The 20,428-nt window shown below is 46.4% G+C and overlaps 1 pseudogene; it reads right to left on the bottom strand.

Annotated features, from left to right (window-relative positions):
- The window catches only part of LOC131402967 (peroxynitrite isomerase THAP4-like), a 32,542-nt pseudogene extending 12,702 nt beyond the window's left edge, over positions 1–19,840 (bottom strand).
- Positions 19,841–20,428: the final 588 nt, after the last annotated feature.

The following is a 20,428-nucleotide window of genomic DNA, read 5'->3' as shown; positions in this document are numbered from 1 at the left end:
AAATCCAGGCCCCTGGCTCACCCTGGAGCATGCCAGCTCTGGTGGCCTCAAGCAGCATCCTTGACACCAGGCTCCCACCATGCTCCTGGGAACCCAGGGCCCCATCTCAGCCTAGGGGCTGCCATCTTAAACAGCCCAAGGTGGCTCCTGTGACCACAAGTGGTGTCCTTGGCACCAGGCTCCTGGTGGGCTCTGGTGAATCCAGACCCTTGCTCACCCAAGTTCCTGCCTACTCCAGGCAGCCACAGGCAGCACCCACAGCCACAGGCAGCTTCCGCAACAGGGCACGCAGTGGGCTCCCACAAACCCAGGACCCCAGATCACTGCAGCACTTACCGGCTCCAGCAACCCCAGGTAGATTCCATGGCATCAGGCTCCCTCAGGGCTACTGGGAAGTCAGGCCCATGGCTCACCACACCACCTGCCAGTTCCAGCAGCTGTAGACAGCTCTCATGGAACCAGGCTCCTGGCAGGCTCCCAAAAACCAGGCCCCCTGCTCACCCAGGTGCTTGCTGACTCAGGCAGCCCTAGGCAGCTCCCACGGCACCAGGCACCAGCAGGCTCCCATGCACCCAGGCTTCCATCTTGACCCAGCACCTGCTGGCTCCTGCAGCCTCAGGCAGCTCCTGTGGCACCAGGCCCCCAGCAGGCTCCCAGGAATCCAGACTTCTGGCCTACCCCAGCACAAGCTGTCTCTCATGGCGCCAGGCTCCTGGCAGGCTCCCGTGAACCAAGGCTCTCAGATCATCCCAGCACTGGCCAACTCCCATGGCCCTGGATGACTCCTGTGGCTGCAGGCTCTCAATCAGGACCTGCCAAACCAGGCTCCAGTGGAGCTACTCATGAACTCAGGGTCCCAGCTGTGCCCAGGGCCAGACACAATACCGTGGACCCAAGCTCTCCACTCACCCCAGTACCAGGCTGCCCAAGGACTCCAGCAGCAAGCCTGCCCCTGGACACCACCAGATGGCCTACCCAGGACCCCTAGATGGGCTGACTGTGAAGGCTTTGGTTTGCTAAAGCCAGTCTGTAAAGAGTGGAAGAGGTGTCTACTTCTTCAAATTTGCAGACACCAATGGAGGCCACAAGGATCATGAATACTCAAAGACCCATGACACCACCAAAGAAAAAGAATAAAACTCCAATGACCGACCAAGAAATGGAGATATAGGAACTATGTGACAAAGGCTTCAGAACAACCCTCTTTGAGAAACTCATAAAACTATAAGGAAACACAGATAGACTACTAAATGAAATAAGGAAACAGCACATGAGCAAGTGAGAAGTTCAACAGAGAAACAGAAATCTTTAAGGAAAAACAAACAGAAATTCTAGAGTTGAAGAACACAATGACTAAACTGAAAAATTCAATAGCAAGCTTCAAAATCAGATTCAACCATGTACAAGAAATAATTAGTGAACTAGAAGATGTGTCATTTGAAATCATCCAGTCAAAGAAGCAAAAAGTAAAAAAAGGAATGGATGGGAACGGGGAAAGGCAGTGTGAATTACGGGATACCGTGAAAAGAAACAGATAAGCATTATTAAAGTACCAGAAGAGAAGACAGGGAGAAAGGAAAAGAAAGTTTACTTAAAAAAATAGCAGGGGCCGACCCGGTGGCGCAAGCGGTTAAGTGCGCGCGCTCCGCCGCGGCGGCCCGGGGTTCGCTGGTTCGGATCCCGGGCGCGCACCGACGCACTGCTTGGTAAGCCATGCTGTGGCGGCGTCCCATATAAAGTGGAGGAAGATGGGCACCGATGTTAGCCCAGGGCCGTCTTCCTCAGCGAAAAAAGAGGAGGATTGGCGGATGTTAGCTCAGGGCTGATCTCCTCACAAAAAAAAAAAAAAAAAAAAAATAGCAGCTGGGCCAGCCCCAGGGCTTAGCAGTTAAATGCGTGTGCTCCGCTACCAGCGGCCCAGGTTAGGATCACGGGTGCGCATCGACACACCATTTGTCCGACCATGCTGAGGCTGCGTCCCACATACAGCAACTAGAGGGATGTGCAACTATGATGTACAACTATCTTCTGGGGCTTTGGGGAGAAAAGGGGAAAAAAAAAACCAAAAAAAAAAAAAAAGTGATGACTAGAAGAAAGAAGTTAATTATGGGAGGGAATGGAGGTGCTAACTCACTGTACTGTGGTAATCCTTTCACAAATCATCATTTTGAACACGAAAACTTACATATGTTATATGTGACTAATATTTCAAGAAATCTAAAAAAAAAATCTCTCAACAAAGTACAACCCAGGACCAGATGACTGCACTGGTGAATTCTACCAAACCTATAAAGAAGTATTAAAAACAAGCCTTCTTACGCTCTGTCAAATGTTGAAAAAGAGGGAACACTTCCAAACTCATTTTACGACGCCAGCATTACCCTGATACCAACACTAGACAAGGACACTAAAAGAAAATAAAATTACAGACCATTACACCAGATGAACATAGATGCAAAAATCCTCAACAAAGTACTAGCAAACTGAATTGAACAGCGTATTAAAAGAATTATACACTACGACCAAGTGAAATTTATTCCTGGTATACAACGGGAGTTCAACATAGAAAAATCGATCAGTGTAATATACCACATCAATAAAATGAAGGGGAAAAAACATGACCATCTCAATGGATGCAGAAAAACCATTTGACATAATTCAACACCCTTTCATGATAAAACACTCAACAAACTAGAATAGGAGGAAAGTGCCTCACCATAACAAAAACCATATATGAAAAACACACAGCAAACATAATACTCAATGACAGAAGGCTGAAAGCTTTTCCTCTAAGATCAGGAACAAGGCAAGGATGCCCACTTTCACCATTTCTATTCAACACAGTACTGAAAGTTCAAGCCAGAACCATGAGGCAATAAAAATAAATAAATAAAAGCCTTCCAAATTGGAAAGAAAGAAGTAAAATGGTCTCTGTTGGAAGACGATATCATCTCATATGTAGAAAACACGAAAGACTCCACAAAAAAGCCGTTTGACCTGCGGCCGGCCCGGTGGCGTAAGCGGTTAAGTGCGCGCGCTCCGCTGCGGCGGCCCGGGGTTCGCTGCTTCGGATCCCGGGCGCGCACCGACGCACTGCTTGGTAGGCCATGCTGTGGCGGCGTCCCATATAAAGTGGAGGAAGATGGGCACCGATGTTAGCCCAGGGCCGTCTTCCTCAGCAAAAAACAGAGGAGGATTGGCGGATGTTAGCTCAGGGCTGATCTCCTCACAAAAAAAAAAAAAAAAAAGCCGTTTGACCTAACACGAATTCAGGAAAGTAGCAGCATACAAAGTCAACACAAAAATCAGTTGCATTTCTATACACGAACCATGAGCTCTCTGAAAAGGAAATTACAAAAACAATTCATTTATAATAGTATCAGAAAGAATAACATGCTTAGGAATTAACTTAACCAAGGAGGTGAAAGGCTTGCACCATAGAAACTACAAAACATTTCAGAAAGAAATTAAAGAAGACATACATAAATGGACACATATCCCATGTTCATGGATTGGAAGGCTTACTATTGGTAAAGTGTCAATATTACCCAAAGCAATCTATAGATTCAATGTAATCCCTATCCAAATCCTAATGATTTTTTTTGCAGAAATAGAAAAACCCATCCTAAAATTCACATGGACTCTCAAGGGACTCATAATAGCCAAAACAATCCTGAAAAAGAACAAAACTGGAGGACTCACACTTCCTGATTTCAAAACTTACCACAAAGCTACAGTAATCAACAGTATGGTATTCGCATAAAGACAGACATAGAGACCAATGGCATAGAATAGGGAGCCGAGAAACAAAGCCTCACATATACGGTCAAGTGATTTTTCACAAGGGTGCCAAGACCACGCAACGGAGAAAGGTTTCTTTTCAACAAATGGTGCTGGGAAAACTGGATATCCGCATGCAAAAGATTGAAGCTGGACCCCATCCAACACCATATACAAAAATTAACTGAAAATGGATCAAGGACATAAATGTAAGACCTCAAACACGAAAACTCTTAGAAGAAAACATAGGACAAAATCTTCACGACAGCGGACTTGGCAATGATTTCTTGGATATGACACCAAAGGTACAGGTAACGAAAGAAAAACAATGGACAAATTGGACTCCATGAAAATTTTATAAGTTGGTACATCAAGAGGCACTGTCCACAGAGTAAAAAGGCAACCCAAGAGAGGGAGAAAATATTTGCAAATCATGTTTCTGACAAGAGACTGATATCCAGAATATACAGAGAAGTCCTAAAACTAAACAACTAAAAAACAAGCCAAGTCAAATATGGGCAAAGGACTTGAAGAGACATTTCTCCAAAGAAGACTTACAAATGTCATATAAGCACATGAAAAGATGCTCAACACCACTAATTATTAGGGAAATGAAAATCAAAACCACAATGAGACACCACCTCACACCCACTAAAATGAGTGCTATGGAAAAGACAGAAAACAACAAGTGTTGGCCAGGGTGCGGCAAAATTAGAACCCTGGTACACTGTTGACAGGAACGTAAAATGGTGCAGCCGCTATGGAAAACAGTATGGATGTTCCTCAAAAAATTGAACATAGAATTATCACGTGATCCAGCAATTCCACTTCTGGAGATACATCCAAAAGATCTGAAAGCACAGCCTTGAAGAGATATTTGTACACCCATGTTCATAGCAGTATTGTTCACAATAGCGAAAACGTGGAAGCAACCCAAGTGTCCACTGACGCATGAATGGATACACAAAATGTAGTATATCCACACAAAGGAACATTATTCAGCCTTAAAAAGGAAGCAAATTCTGCAATATGCCACACATGGATTAACCTCGGGGACATTATGCTAACAGAAATAAGCCAGTCACAAAAAGATAAATACTGTATGATTCCACTTACACGAGGAACTGAGAGTAGTCAAAATCGTAAGAGATACAAAGTGGAATGGTGGCTGCCAAGGGATGGGGGGAGGGGAGAAGGGAGAGTTATTATTTAATAGGTATAGGGTTTCAGATTTATAAGAGTTATGGGGATGAATGGTGGTGATGACTGTACAATAGTGTAAATGTATTTAACGCCACTGAAGTGTACACTTAAAAATGGTTAAGATGGCACACTTTTTTGTTATGTATATTTTAACTCAATATACAAAAAGGGAAAAAAAAAAAGAGAAATGAGCTATTAAGCCACAAAAAGACATAGTGGACCCTTAAATACATATTGATAAGTGAAAGAAGCCAACCTGAAAAGGCTATATACTCTGTTCCATAGTTTTCATGTATTCCAATTACACGACATTCTAGAAAAGGCAAAAGTATAGAAACACTATAAAGATCAGTGTTGCCAGGAGTTGGGAGGCAAGGAACGAAGAGGCAGAGCACACGGACTTTTAGGGCAATCCAACTCTTCTGTGGGATACTGTCGTGGTGGACACATGAGATTATGCATTTGTCAAATTCCAAGTACATGACAGCGAGACAGCGAACCTTAATGTAAACTACGGACTTGGTTACGAACACTGTAGCAGCATCAGCTCCTCACCTGTGAGGAATGAACCGCACTAACACAGGTGGTCATGCAAGATGTTAACAGTAGGGGAAACCGCAGGGGAGGAGGGAGAAATGCTCTGCACTATCTGCTAAATTTCTCTGTCCATCTAAAACTTTCCTAAAAAACAATCTATTAATTAAAAATTAATCAATGGAAGGTAGGGAGTGGGTAGAAATACGCACGAAACAAGAATATCAGAACACTGATAAATGTTGAAGCTGGGTAATGGGGACATGGGGGGCTATCACACTTTTCTGTTTAATTTGTGAATGTTCAAGGTTTTCCACAATAAAACATTTTTAAAGCTCCAGATTAAATCTAGATTATATATACAAGGAATCAAAGAATATGAAGAAAGCAGATATTTTTGAAGCAAGTACTCAAGGGGCACACTGAGGGAACGTGCAATCACACTGGATAGAGAGTGAACGTCCTGGTTCCACCAGGAAGGTTTGGAGCTCAGTGAGCAAGGCAGGCGACAGCACAGTCAGGCAAGTGACTGATAATGAACACGGAAAATGTTCACCCTCACTGGTCACAGAAATGCCAACGATGGGCCCTGACAGAACTGCCCCAGGATTTACAACGTCGAGACACCCAGAGTTAGAGCGGGCTCAGGGACAGAGCACCACGTCCTGTGAGAATGCCAATCAGCACCGGCTTTCTGGAGGGCAAACCCCCCGAACCCTGGAACCCGCAGGCCACTGGCCCGGCTGCTCTGTTGTATGGACTCTGTCCAAAAACAAAGTGATTGGGTAAAGATGATGGACTGAATAAACATATGTAGAGCCCCTCTGACATAAAATCCCTAAAAAATGACCGAAAGATTCCTTCATTGATGAACAAATTCATAATAGCCCTGGGAACCATCAAGAGAGCCAAAATTTGAGGAAGACATCAAAGAGAGACAACAGCTGGTGACCGGGGACCCCAGTGGGGGGCTCTGGGTGGGCCATGGAGACCCAGCCAGGGCGCCCTCTCTTCCTCCCCCTCTTCCCCCTGCCGCTCACCTAACACCTCCTGCATCGCCCCTCCACTCCCAGCCACTGCCCACCTCACGCTCCAGGAATACAGGAGCAGAGGCGCAGGGCACCCTTTCCACTAGCACAGCTGTCCTCTTGCTCTCTGCGCCTCCCCAGGCGGCGGAGCCCAGCCCTGCACCTCCTCAGGGCCCAGCACGCTCCTCCCGGGCCCTCAGCCTCCTCCTCTCCATCTGGTCCTCCCTGCAGCACCTGCTAGCTCATCTCCACCTTACAAACAAACTCTCCCTTGGACCCATGCTCCCTTCTGGCTACTGTCCACTTGCCCGACTCCCCTTCATGGCGAAACCTCTTAAGTAAAGGGCCTCATCCCTACTGCCCTCCCATGGCTCCCCTTCCCCCACTCTAGACCCAGCTTCATTCCCACCCTCTCAAGGAGACTGAGGTCACCAGTGATCCCACGTGGCCAAGTCCAGCCATCTTCTCTCCATTCTGATCAGAGCTGTATCCCACCCAGCTGAGCACCCCTCCTTTCTGCAATACCCTTTTCCCCTCGTGGCTCCTGCAACCTCATGCTCCACCATTTCAGTCCCCTTTCCTGGACCCTCTTCAGCTACACCTCTGCAAACACTGCCTGCTCCTAGGCTGGGCCCGGGGCCCTTCCACAGCTGCAGTGTCTCCAGGAAACCTCATTCAATTCCACGTTTTTAAACATCTCTGACCTCATCCTCACTCTGCAGACACACCGATGCAACTTCAAGAGCTTAGGTGCTAGCTCCCCAGCATCAGCACCTAAGGAGTATCTCAGACTCGACTCCTCTCAAAATTTCACTGTCATATGAGTTCCAAAATAGCATCAAATATTTCCAAAAAGGAGGAAAAATTTGCATACAATAAATAGTGGTGAACAAAGTAACCGATAAAACGTATACTTACACCCAACCATGGTTGCTTGATGGGGAAAATAAGAACACAGAACTGTGATCAGACAGTCTCAAGCTGGGGAGCGGAAGGTGAGGAGCTGAGAGTGTAGAACACAGGAACTGATCAACTCTAACCATTTCCAGAAAGAAAGGCAGAAACTGTTGTTCCTAAAAGCTGAAAGACACCCACTAGAAGAATAGAAAAATCATGAGAAAACCTAACAAATTAAAAATTAAATTAAATGGTAGACTCAACTTCCAGTTTATCAATAATCACGATTGCGAATGGAGGAAATTGCTCTATAAAAAGACGAAGGCTCTCAAGTTGAGTTGAAATATAGTCATAAAATAAAGGGATATAATATGGTTGAAAATGAGGAGATAAAGAAATAAGATTTTAAATGGACAAAAAGGGGTTTTCTGTGTTGCTGTCAGGAACACTTATGCACCCAACAATATGGTCTTGAAACATAAAGCAAAACTGGACAAACAAGAAGACACAGGCACCTCCAGAATCACAGGGAAACCTACCTTACCTCTCTTAGAAATCCACAGGTCATGGGGCGGCCCCATGGCTTAGCGGTTAAGTGCGTGCGCTCCGCTGCTGGCGGCCCAGGTTCGGATCCCGGGCGCGCACCGACGCACCGCTTCTCCGGCCATGTTGAGGCCGTGTCCCACATGCAGCAACTAGAAGGATGTGCAGCTATGACATACAACTATCTACTGGGGCTTTGGGGGAAAAATAAATAAATAAATAAATAAAAATTAAAAAAAAAAAAGAAATCCACAGGTCAAGTGATACAGTAAGTTAGGAAACAGATCTGTTGACGAACACAAAAAAGCTAGATCTGGCCTCAGCCCGAGGGACAACAACGTAAGCAACTAGTGGAGAGGATGCATTCTCCTCAAACCACAATGAAACAATCACCACAATGGACTGTGTGCTAAGCCACAATGAAATCTCTAAATTGTCCACAAAGCAGAAATCTATAAGTGACCATATTACTAGACCTTCAAGCAATAAAAGTAAAAAATAATCACAAAATATTGGCTCCCCTCCCTCAACCTATCCACTTGAAAATCTGTCCACACTCTTCTAAATCTCTCAGGTTAAAGGGCGGATCCAGACAGACAGACAAACTCTTTAGAAATGAACAGCAAGGAGAGCAGCATGAGGCAAATCCATGGCGTGGGGACAAAGGGACAGACGAAGGGACACAGCCTCCACTGCAGGTATCAGGGAATATCACCTGTACACGAAGAAGCTGAGCACTTCCCTCCAGGAGCCAGAACAACACCACAATAAAACCAAAGACAGAAGAACGAAGCGAGGATTCACGAGGCAGGAACAACAACGTAGACCTGAGCAATGGAGTCAAGGGCTGGCTGTCTGGAAAGACCTGTAACAGTGAGAAACCTTGCGCAGTCTGACCAAGAGGAACAGACAAAGGCACCAAACTGTACCATCAGGTATGACAAACTACAGAAACAGCTTTAACGTGATAGGAGAACATAGCAGATAACTCTGACCAGGACATCAGCGGTCCTCAGCTGGAGCTGTCCTTCCCCCAGGATGCATCTGGAAACACGCGGGATGGGTTTTGTTTCTAGCTTTGTGTTGTCCTAATGGTTGTTGCCCCGGGGGTCCAGGAGGTCCTGAACAGCCTGTCACATAGAGCCATTTCCCACCTGACGTGTTACTGACATCTGGAAAGACAAGCACTGATCCAGATTAAATGAACAATGTGGCTGAGCAGCCCAGTGGCGTAGGGGTTAAGTGCATGCACTCTGCTGTGGTGGCCTGGGGTTCGGATCCCGGGCGCGCACCGATGCACTGCTTATCAAGCCATGCTGTGGTGGCGTCCCATATAAAGTGGAGGAAGATGGGCATGGATGTTAGCCCAGGGCCAGTCTTCCTCAGCAAAAAGAGGAGGATTGACAGATGTTAGCAAAAAAACAAAGAAAGAAAGAAACAAACAAATCAATCAATAAATAAATAATGTGGTAGGGAAATGTTTTCCATGGATGTATAACAGGCAAAAGATGGTACCCTCAGTACGTAAGGAATATCGAGAAACCAATGTTTACAACTACTAAACTGTAAAAGAGTGGGAAAATCAGAAACATAGCCAATAAATACATCAAAAATATATCTAACCTATTTGTACAGGTGGAGAAATATGTATGTAAAGCACAGGAAACAGTCTAGGAGATGACACACCAAATTTTACCATGGACAAGGACAAAAGTTGGGAGATAGGTGAGAAATAGGAGTTTTTACACTTCTTAGTTTATATATTTCTGTAGTTTTAATTTTTACAAAAGTGAACGTATTCTACTCAAACAGATGTTTAAAATTTTAAAGAAATTATTAAAATATTCAAAATGACTTCAGTTCAAGGATATTCATTAAAACATGAATGGGAGGAGTGACGTCAGCGTCACGGCGGAGTGAGCTTTCCCGTAAACTCTTCCCCCGATAAGATACAACAAAAGGAACAGTCACAGACCAACAACAGAATCCTAGACAGTGAAAAGCAAGATCAGAAAGATCCACACTGCTGCACATCTCAGAGAGGAACGTGCTAGGCCCCCAGAGGAAGTGAGGAGAGGTAAGGAGAACTCTTCTCCCTCCCCATCAGATCAGCGATCCCAGTCCACATGGCTCCCAGTGAGGGGATAGGGGCAGCCCTCTGCGGGGAAACCATAGCCCTTCTGGCTCTCTCCGCCAGTGGGAAACTCCCACACAGAGTACTCAGAACTGCTACGGGGTACCATCAACATCTGAGCACCCCAGGAGAGCGGATACCGAGGGGCGAACGAGAAGCCCCCCACACCACGGACCCAGCAGGCAAAAGAGAGAGCACCTCCCCCGCCCGCAAGCTGGACCCTGCGGATCAAAGCGAACAGCTAGGGCAGAGTGCAGGGGGCACAGATTACACAGCCCTTTACCCCCACACAGTGGCAGCGGGTGGAAATTGCAACCAGATATTTCCAGGATGAGGAAAAACAAAGCCAATACAGGAACCACAATGCAATGGTACAGGAAATCACCAGACCAGAAGGAAAATGACAAGCACCCAGAAACCAACGCTGAAGACACAGAAATCCATAACCTAAACGACAGAGATTTCAAAATAGCTATCATTAAAAAACTCAATGAAATACAAGACATCACAAACAATTCAATGAGATTAGGAGTTTCTTCACAAAAGAGATTGAAATCATAAAGAAAAACCAATCAGTGCTGATGGAGATGAAGAACACAATGGAGGAGATAAAGGAGAACCTGGAATCTTTAAAGAACAGAGCTGACAACATGGAGGAAAGAATTAGCATTATAGAGGATAGGAATACAGATATGCTCCAGATGGAAGAGGAGAGAGAACTAAGACTAAAAAGAAATGAAGAAAGTCTCCGAGGAATATCTGACTCTATTAGGAAATGTAACATAAGAGTTACAGGTATTCCTGAGAGAGAAAAGAGGGAAAGAGGAACAGAGAGCCTATTCAAGGAAATAATAGCTGAGAACTTCCCAAATCTGGGGAAGAAGCAGGAAATACCAGTAAGCGAAGCCAACAGATTACCTAAATATGTCAACAGGCAAAGGCCCACTCCACGACATCTAGTGGTAAGGCTAGCCAGAGTCAATGACAAAGAAACAATATTAAGGGCAGCTAGACAAAAACCAAAGATAACGTACAAAGGAACTCCCATCAGGCTCTCAGCGGATTTCTCAACAGAAACTTTACAGGCTAGGAGAGACTGGAATGATGTATTCAAAATACTTAAAAACAAAAACTTTCAGCCAAGAATAGTCTTATCCAGCAAAAATATCCTTCAAACATGATGGAGAAACAGTAACTTTCCCAGATAAACAAAAGCTAAGGGAGTTCATGGCCACGAGACCCCCCACTACAAGAAATACTCAAGAAGGCCCTCAGGCCTGAAAAAAAGAAGAGAAAGGGAATACAAAGCTTGGAGCAAGGAGAAAAATAGGTAGACAAACTCAGAAAAATAGTAGATCTTTACCAGAATAGGTTAGCAACCACTTAAATACCAAAATCAAAGATCAAAGGAAGGAATTCACCAAAAATAAATTTAACCTTATCACTGTAAACACACAACCACAACACAAGATAGAATAAGGTATAACAAGAACGACTTAGAAGGCAAAGAGGAAAGTGATTGAATTGACTTAGTATAAGGAAATAGGAGGCCATCAGATAATGGACTATCTCATACACAAGATTTTTTATACAAACCTCAAGGTAACCACTAAACAAATAATCAACACAAAATCACATATGATAAACAATGAGAAAACTAGAAGAGTCATAAGACAGAAGAACCAAAACTGAATTGGCAGTCCGAAACAAATGGGACAAGAAACAAGGGAAATGCAAAAGAACCAGAAAATAAGTGACAAAACAGCAACATTAAGCCCTCATATATCAATAATTACCCTAAATGTAAATAGATTGAACTCTCCAATCAAAATATATAGAGTGGCAGGATGGTTTAAAAAGCAAGACCCAACAATATGCTGCCTCCAGGAAACACATCTCAGCTCTAAAGACAAGCACAGCCTCAGAGTGAAAGGATGGAAGACAATACTCCAAGCTAATGACAAACAAAGAAGGTGTTACCATACTCATATCAGAGAAAGTAGACTTCAAGATAAAACAGGTTAAGAGAGACAAAGCAGGGAAATATATAATGATAAAGGGGACACTCCACCAAGAAGACATATCACTTATAAATATATATGCACCCAACATAGGAGCACCAATGTACATGAAGCAACTATTAACAAACCTAAAAGGAGACATTAACAACAACACAATAATAGGAGGGGATCTTAATACCCCACTTACATCAATGGATAGATCATCCAGACAAAAAGTCAATAAAGAAATAGTAGACTTAAATGAAAAACTGGATGAGATGGACCTAGAAGACATATACAGAGCACTCCATCCAAAAACAGCTGACTACACATTCTACTCAAGCGCGCATGGAACATTCTCAAGGATAGACCATATGTTGGGAAACAAAGCAAGCCTTAATAAATTTAAGAAGATTGAAATCATAACAAGCATCTTTTCAGACAATAATGCTATGAAACTGGAAATCAACCATGAAAAAAAACTGGGAAAGTGACAAAAATGTGGAGATTAAACAACATGCTACTGAACAACCAATGGATCATTGATGAAATTAAAGGAGAAATCAAAAAGTATCTGGAAACAAATGAAAATGAAAATATGCCATACCAAACCACATGGGATGCAGCAAAAGCGGTCCTGAGAGGGAAACACATAGCGATACAAGCCCACCTTAACAAACAAGAAAAAGCCCAAATAGGCAACCTTAAATTGAACTAGAAAAAGAACAAAGCCCAAAGTCAGCAGAAGGAAAGAAATAATAAAAATCAGAGCAGAAATAAATGAAATTGAGACCAAAAAAACAGTAGAAAGGATTAATGAAACAAAGAGTTGGTTCTTTGAGAAGATAAACAAAATTGACAAACCCTTAGCCAGGCTTACTAAGCAAAAAAGAGAAAGGGCTCAAGTAAATAAAATTAGAAATGAAAGAGGAGAAATTACAATGGATACCACGGAAATACAGAGGATTATAAGAGAATACTATGAGAAATTATATGCCAACAAATTGGACAATCCAGAAGAAATGGATAAATTCTTAGACTCATACAACCTCCCAAAACTGAACCAAGAAGAAATGGAGAATCTGAATAGACCAATCACAAGTAAAGAGACTGAAATAGTAATCAAAAACCTCCCAAAAAATAAAAGTCCAGGACCAGATGGCTTCTCCGGTGAATTTTACCAAACATTCAAAGAAGATTTAATACCCATCCTTCTCAAACTATTCCAAAAGATAGAGGAAGATGGAACACTTCCTAAGTCATTCTACGAGGCCAACATCACCCTGATACCAAAGCCAGACAAAGACAATACAAAGAAGGAAAATTACAGGCCAATATCGCTGATGAACATAGATGCAAAAATCTTCAACAAAATATTGGCAAACCGAATACAGCAATACATTGAAAAGATCATACACCATGATCAAGTAGGATTTATACCAGGGACGCAGGGATGGTTCAACAACCGCAAATCAATCAACGTGATACATCACATCAACAAAACAAAGAATAAAAACCACATGGTCACCTCAATAGACACAGAGAAAGCATTTGACAAGATACAACATCCATTTATGATAAAAACTCTCAACAAAATGGGTGTAGAAGGAAAGTACCTCAACATAATAAAGTCTATTTATGACAAACCCACAGTCAACATCATACTCAATGGGGAAAGACTGAAAGCCATTCCTCTGAGAACAGGAACGAGGCAGGGCTGCCCACTCTCACCACTCCTATTCAACATACTGGAGGTTTTGGCCAGAGCAATTAGGCAAGAAAAAGGAATAAAAGGAATCCAAATAGGTTACGAAGAAGTGAAACTCTCACTATTTGCAGATGACATGATTTTATATATAGAAAACCCTAAAGAATCCATTGGAAAACTATTAGAAATAATCAACAACTACAGCAAAGTTGCAGGGTACAAAATCAATCTGCAAAAATCTGTTGCATTTCTGTATGCTAATAATGAACTAACAGAAAGAGAACTCAAAAAGATGATACCATTTACAATTGCATCAAAAAGAATAAAATATCTAGGAATAAATCTTACCAAGGAGATGAAAGACCTATACAATGAGAACTACAAGACATTATTGAAAGAAATCGATGACGACATAAAGAAATGGAAAGATATCCCATGCACGTGGATTGGAAGAATAAACATAGTTAAAATGTCTATATTACCTAAAGCAATCCACAGATTCAATGCAATCCCAATCAGAATCTGAATGACATTCTTCACGGAAATAAAAAAAAGAATACTAAAATTCATATGGGGCAACAAAAGACGCAAATAGCTAAAGCAATCCTAAGAAAAAAGAACAAAGCTGGAGGCATCACAATCCCTGACTTCAAAACATACTCCAAAGCAATAGTAATCAAAACAGCATGGTACTGGTACAAAAACAGACACACAGATCAATGGAACAGAATTGAAAGCACACAAATAAAACCACACATATACGGACAGCTAATTTTTGACAAAGGAGCTAAGAACATACAATGGAGAAAGGAAAGTCTCTTCAATAAATGGTGTTGGGAAAACTGGACAGCCACATGCAAAAGAATGAAAGTGGACCATCTGCTACCGCCATTCACAAAAATTAACTCAAAATGGATCAAAGACCTGAAGGTGAGACCTGAAACTATAAAACTCGCAGAAGAAAATATAAGGAACACACTATTTGACATTGGTCATAGAGGAATCTTTTTGGATGACATGCCTACCCAGACTAGGGAAACTAAGGAAAAAATAAACAAGTGGGACTTGATCAGATTAAAGAGCTTCTACAAGACAAACGAAACCAGAATCAAGATGAACAGACAACCCACCAGCTGGGAGAGAATATTTGCAAAACATACATCTGACAAGAGGTTGATCTCTGTAACATATAAAGAACTCACACAACTGAACACCAAAAAAACAAACAACCTGATCAAAAAATGGGCAGAGGAAACGAACAGACACTTCTCCAAAGACGATATACAGATGGCCAACAGGCACATGAAAAGATGTTCAACATCACTAATCATCAGGGAAATGCAAATCAGAACAACACTAAGATATCACCTCACACCCGTTAGAATGGCTATAATCACCAAGACAAAAACAACAAATGTTGGAGAGGATGTGGAGAAACAGGAACCCTCATACACAGCTGGTGGGAATGCAAAGTGGTGCAGCCTCTATGGAAAACGGTATGGAGATTCCTCAAAGAATTAAAAATAGAGATGCCCTATGATCCAGCCATCCCACTACTGGGAATCTATCCAACGAACCTGAAATCAACAATCCAAAGAGGCTTATGCACCCCTATGTTCACTGCAGCATTATTCACCATAGCCCAGAAGTGGAAGCAACCTAAGTGTCCCTCGACTGACTATTGGATCAAGAAGATGTGGTATATATATACAACGGAATACTACTCAGCCATAAAAAAAGACAAAACCGTCCCATTTGCAACAACATGGATGGACCTGGAGGGTATTATGTTAAGTGAAATAAGCCAGAAAGAGAAAGACAAACACTGTATGATCTCACTCATATGTGGAATGTAAACCAACACATGGTTTACTGTGTTACCAGGGGCAATGGGGGTGGGGGGTGGGCACAAGAGGTGAAGGGAGACATATATATGGTGCTGGACAAACAAAAATGTACAACCCCAAACTTCACAATGTTATAAACTATTAAAACATCAATAAAATAAATTAATTAATTAAAAACATGAATGGAAAGAACCTCCCCATTACTTTAAGAGTCTCCCATAACTTTTCTAATAGTTTATTATGTCGATATTATTTCACATTTAGATCCTAACTCATTGGAATTTACATTTGTGTGAGAGATGCAACAGAAGCTGACTTTCTCCTGTTCAAGTGGAAAACCAACCATCCAGGCACCATTCATTGGGTAGGTCTGGCTTTCACAGCTGACCTGCAATGCCTCCTTTCCCACCTGCTAAACCCTGACAGCTACCGCTGCCTCTCCAGTGCCCTAGAGCAAGCGGGGTGAGCTCTGCAACCTGGGCTCCCTGTCTACGAAGGGCGGCTACCAGCAGAGCCTTCTCCCAAGACAGCAGCAGGCATGCTGCACACAGAAGTGCTCAGGGGCCGTCTGCTGCATAGCAGGAAACCCCTCATGATGAGCAGGCAGTGGGGGAGCCCCGAGCCCCGGGACTGACCTTGGCTGGGGGCAGCAGGCTGCTAAGGCAGGGAGCCCCCTCCCTTCAGCTCATCTAGCTCCTCCTGCAGCGTCTGCACCTGGCTGTCGGCGGCTGCCCCTCTTCAGCTCGCCGTTCTTCTCCACCTGCCCCTGCAGGCGGCACCCGTGCTCCTGTTCCCCCGGGAGCAGAAGCAGTAGGAGTGCAGTGAGTCGAGGAGTTCTTGGGCCCCCAGTGCTGACAGGATGAGCCCGCTGAGGGACGTGGGGCCGGTGTCGCTGTGCTCGCCCTGCACAGCTTCTGCGGCTGGCTTCGGGGTGACGTCTGTTGGAGTGGAGGGGCTCTGGGAGGGTTTCTGAGGCATCATTGTGAATGATGAACTTGGGGGCTCTGGGCCAAGCCCTCGTCAGGCCTCAGGCTGGTCCCGCTGCAGCTGGGCTCCGCGTCTCTCTTCAGCCTCCTTCGCTCGACAGGCTCTGGGGGACAGATGGCCTCTCTCGAGTGTACACTGAGGAGAAACTGTAAGAAGGAAACCAGCCAATAAATCTGCACGCCCCAGATCCTGGGGGTAAAGTCACCCACGGAAATGCCACTCTTACCCAGCAGCCCCTCGCTGGGAAGAGGGGGTTTCATCGCCAGCATCTACAGCAGACGTGTTTGCATCTCCCTGGCTGCCTGATGCTGTGGAGGCCACACTGTCTCCTGGAGTTCCTTCCAGAGACTCTGCGCCCGCTTCTGACTGGCGGCTTCCCGGGCAGCCCTGGCTGCGGGTTCACCCTGCAGAGGGGCTCGCTTCAACTTGCGGGACCCCGGCTAGGCCCTCAGGTTTTCCCTCGAGGACGACGATGAACCTGCAGCTCCTTTCCCATCTGCCTCACTCACATGTTCCCTCAGGCCCCCGGCGGCCTTCCTGGTGTCCTTTCTCCTGGGGCGGCCAGGGCCTTCAGCCCCCTCTTCTCAGTCAGGTGGAAGATGGAGGGCACGGCCGCAGGTTTGTGCACGTAGTACTGATCCTCCAGCCTTTCCGAGAGCTTTTTTTGCTGAAATGTTCGCTACAGATGAAAGAATGCTTAGTGGGGTCCAGTCATCCCTGTGAACAGCTTTTAACCACTGGACCACACATTTTGAGCTCTTTATGCAGAGCCTGCAAGGATAAATGAGAAAGTAATTAGAAAGAAAGAATTAAATGTCTCGCCCTAAAATGATCAACTATGAAAGCAAAACAAGTGTTTCTGCGGACACCCAAATCTGTAGCGACTTTGCCCATTAAACCTTTAGTAAAGATTTAAGGACTCTTTAGTAAAGATTAAGGCACCTTCTGCTTGCAAGTTATTACTGGAATAGAAAGATGAAAGACCCACTGTCTACCTTAAGAAGCTCACCATCTGTAGGGCAGAGAAGAAAGGAAGGGGAGGACCTCCTCCCAGGCTGTGGTAAGTGCCCTGTAGGGACACAGATGCTCGGGCAGATAGCACAGGATGGCATCAAGACAACAAGAAAGGCTTCAGGAAGCCCCGGACATAGTTCCTAGAAGCTCATGGCTGCCCAAACCTCCTGCTGTCCCTGGGATGCAGGACTTGGGCTGCTAAAACAGAGATGGTTGGTCCCCCCATTTCAAAGCCAGGCCAGGGGTCGGCCAGCAGAGCCTCCCAGGCACTCAGCAGGGCGCCTGGCCCCAGCTCTGCGCAAGCAGCTGAGGATGCAAGACCGCCGCCAAGAGGAGGTCAGCCCCAAGAGCTGCAGTTCCGTGTTCCTCCTGTCCTTCCACTACCAGGAGAAAAGCTGCTCCCTGTACAAAGCAAGCAGCCCCTGCAAGACACCGACCAAGACACTTCATCATCTCTTCTCCTCATTAAGGTAAAATCTCTATTTAGACCAAACTATGCACATGGGTGGGGGCGGGGGGTTGGAGGGAGTCTCTCCCGAGGGCTGTCTGCTCCACCTGAGGTCATCTAGCCCCCTGAGGCCGCTGTGGACCAGACCAGGTGGATAGTAGGTCCTCAGGGAGTTTCAAGCAACATGACCTTCTAACCTTTCTCAATGCTTTGTGACTAGTTACCAAAGGACCCCCACCTCCTTTGCCCCCAGACCACGTTAGACCACCACACGTGCCAAGAGCAGCCTTCTCTGCAGTGCTTTGCCTCATTCTCAAAAACAGTAACAAAACTTTTGGGACACAGGCTCTGAAGGAAACTGTCAAGAAAGCATGGTGGCTAACCTCTGAAACAAGCTCATGTTACTAGTTCTTTGGATAGATTGTAACAACTTCCGACTTAGAACAAACCACTGTAAACTTTCAATAAGATTACAGACAACAAGTGCCATTCAGGTCTTTCAAACTTCAATAACAACCTGCAACACGAAACAAAAGGATCTGCCAGGTTTTCAAAGTAGAATGTCTTCAGCGCACTGTTCTGGGACCTCCAGTGTGGAGTCCAAAGGACTCGGTGAACTGGCTGAATTCCAGAAGCCCTCCTGAAGGGAGCCAGGCCAGGAGGAAGGCAAACCCCTCACCCCGCTGTGGGAGCCCAAGGAAGATGGTGGAGAGAGAAGCCCCTTCCCTGAGCCCCCAGGGTAAGTCTCCCTGTGAGGAGTGGGCTGCGCCTGGCTCTACCCAGGATGCTGTCAGATGCCCAGTCTGCAGGGTCAGCCTCCCCGTAAGGAGTGGGCCGCGCCCTCCTCCACCCAGGATGCTGTCAGATGCTGAGTCCGAGTCCGCACCATCAGCCTCCCCGCGAGGAGTGGGCTGCACCCTGCTCCGCCCAGGATGCTGTCACATGCAGAGTCCGAGTCCACAGGGTCAGCCTGGCCCGCAGGGTCAGCCTTCCCGTGAGGAGTGGGCCGTGCCCTCCTCCACCCAGGATGCTGTCACATGCAGAGTCCCAGTCCACAGGGTCAGCCTGGCCAGCAGGGTCAGCCTCCCCGTGAGGAATGGGCTGCGCCCTGCTCCGCCCAGGATGCTGTCAGATGCCTCTCCAGGACTCACCTCCAGCACAGAGCCACCTTTCTGTGCACTGCCAGGACCCTTCTGCACTGCCAGGACCCTTCTAGCAACAGAGCGCCGGGAGGGACGTCCATCAAAGAGGTACAAGCTGCATTTGCTCAGCCGCATTCCTGATCGCAGAGATCAAGGCAGGCTCCATGCCATCAGAAGAGCAGAAAAGTCACAGCAAATGCAAAAAGATAGTGACCTAAGGAAGAGCGTTTCCAGAACACCCTGTTTCTCGACATTGTTGGCCCCAGCCGGAATCAGTGGAGACCAGGGTGGCCGCGGGGTGGGGGTGAGAGGGTGGTGGAGGCCATAAAGTGGGCGCCAGTGGCCGTGGTGGCCCGAGGCGCCCGGACTAGAGACAGTGGCACAGACAAGGCCACACAGCGCCCGGCGCTGACTCACCCGCTGGACCGGCCCGAGGACAAAGTGCCGCACGCCTCGGGCTGGACCGCGCGGGGGTGCTGACTGGGCGGCAGCGGCCGGTTACCTGCGGAAGGAGACGGCGGTTTCTCCTGCTGCCCGGCGATGGGAGCAGTTCGCGGCCGCACAGCGATCACCATCCCGGGCCTCAGGCTATCGGGCCTCAGGCTATCGCGCCGCCATGCTCAGGCCCCCTCCTCACCACCCCACAGCGGGACCGCCACAAGGGTAAGGGCTCGCTGCGACACTCTGTGGGACGTGGAGCTGATCCCCGAGGCCTGCAGGACGGCAAGATGGCGGCGCGCTCCTGCCCGTCGGCCGTAAAGCAAGATGGCTGCGCCCATGAGCCTAGGCAAAATGCCGGCCAACGCGCCCGCCCAGGGTCGCGCTGCCCAAACGCGTCTGTTCCGCTGCCCCGATAGGTCGCTGCTGCGGTGTTCAGAGCAAACGACCCAGACCGCGGGGGAGCTGACTGTGCGGGCAGGCCCTCTACGCAGGGACCTGCCGTACGCCAAGATGGCGACCCACGCACTTCTGCCTGCACTTCCGGCCTGGCCCGCGTTGCTCGGCCGGATTGGCCCCAGCGGCTGCCCGTCGCGTGGCGCTCATTCTCCAGGGCAGCGGAAAGAAGAACGCGGGTGAGGGCGTGCCTGGGCGGGGCGGCCTGGGAGGCTGCGCTCGCCTGGGCCCTCGGCCGCCAGGACTGGCCGGCGCGGTTTGGGGCGGGG

The sequence above is a fragment of the Diceros bicornis genome, unplaced genomic scaffold (genome assembly GCF_020826845.1).
Source record: "Diceros bicornis minor isolate mBicDic1 unplaced genomic scaffold, mDicBic1.mat.cur scaffold_397_ctg1, whole genome shotgun sequence".
Lineage (NCBI taxonomy): Eukaryota > Metazoa > Chordata > Mammalia > Perissodactyla > Rhinocerotidae > Diceros > Diceros bicornis.
This window is presented reverse-complemented; position numbering and strand designations above follow the sequence as displayed.